General features: G+C 40.7%; 1 non-coding gene across 1 annotated transcript; it reads left to right on the forward strand.

Annotated features, from left to right (window-relative positions):
- Positions 1-822: 822 nt before the first annotated feature.
- Positions 823-933, forward strand: LOC119860846. The gene has a single exon (XR_005294662.1). It is a non-coding gene; the product is annotated as a U6 spliceosomal RNA (small nuclear RNA).
- The last annotated feature ends 556 nt before the right edge of the window (positions 934-1,489 follow it).

Raw genomic sequence — 1,489 nt, forward strand, 5'->3', positions numbered from 1 at the left:
AAAAATAGAGGAAGTGGCTGTTTATGGAAAAATTAACTCACCAATTACTTACCCAGCAAAATAGACAGAAGACAAATAGATAGTTAGATGTTCGGTTACCATTTATTCAATACTCAGAAAATGTACATTCACCTGCAAAAAAACCCTAGTACACCAGTTCATTTATTTTTTAAATATGAACATTTGATAGCCGTGCCTCATTTTGTTAAATATGAGTAATCGGAGAATTTACTCAATTTTATAAAATCACTACAAGCACTGTGTCATGAGTAGTGCAACGGTTCTCACTCTGTTGCACGGTCATGCCCTGTAAAATAGAGAGCAGTAATTATATTACTGAATAAGGCTCACTGTTGTAATGATTATGATTTAGTCTCTAATACGCACATGGATAGGATTTGTAAACCTGTTAAAACTTCTAGAATAAAGACATAATGTGGGAGATTGGTTTTTTTTCTTGTTTTTTTTTTTAAGAAATGGAAAATATAGGAGTTTGGTATTGGTGGTATTATTATAATTATTTTATTTTATTATTTATTAGTGCTTTTCAGCCCTAGAGCTCCGAGTGCTCCACACAGGAGAAGAGACCAGGCAGTTTAACTCCTACTTTCACTGGGGTGAGAGCAGGACTGTTCTCTGGGGGACATCGTCCAGTGATTGGACCACTTGAGGCTTAAACAATTCAAGGGATTCTCTTGGGAGAGTAATCCTCAGCCTGCTGCTTATTTGTCTTGTGGAAGTGCCTAGAGCCAGAGCTGCATTGTGCTAGGTACCGTACAAACACCTGTCAGACAGTCCCTGCCAGAAGAGCTTATAGTCTTAGTACTATGCCTGACAAACAGCACATATACTAAAATTGGAACGATACAGAGAATATTAGCATGGCCCCTGCACAAGGATGACACACAAATTCATGAAGCGTTCCATAATTTAAAAAACTCTCCCTGTCAGGTCACGTTTCCCTTGATATTCAGACCTCACCTGCTGTTTTTAGCATCACCTCATTACTCTTAGTTAAACCATCAGGGGGCAATCCTGGCCCCATTGGAGTCAATATGAGTTTTGACATTGACTTCAGTGGGGCTAGGTTTTCACCATGGGGCTCGGAATGAGCCACCAGGGACGGGAAGCTTTTACCTTTGAGAAAACGTGACGTGTACTGAAGCTGGCCAATAGATATTATTTTAAATACTTTTCAAAAGCTCTTGGTAACTGGTCAGCTGTAATCTATTTCTGCACTCAGTGGCTGACTGGTTTTCTCGGGACAGGGCCACTAACAGCTTGCGCCAGGCTTGTTGTTCCGTGCTGTCAACCTGGTCCCCCCGGGATTTGGCAGCCTTTGGGAGGCTAGTGACTGCAATGATTCTGGATACAGGATTTCTAATGACCAAAATTTTTCCAATGCCCGTTCATCTGTCTGCTCAATGCCAGGCAATTTCAGTTGCCAGCTATTCTGGTAAGGGAATATTGACTTTTCAAGTTGATTCTG

This window comes from Dermochelys coriacea, chromosome 8, assembly GCF_009764565.3.
Source record: "Dermochelys coriacea isolate rDerCor1 chromosome 8, rDerCor1.pri.v4, whole genome shotgun sequence".
Classification (NCBI taxonomy): domain Eukaryota; kingdom Metazoa; phylum Chordata; order Testudines; family Dermochelyidae; genus Dermochelys; species Dermochelys coriacea.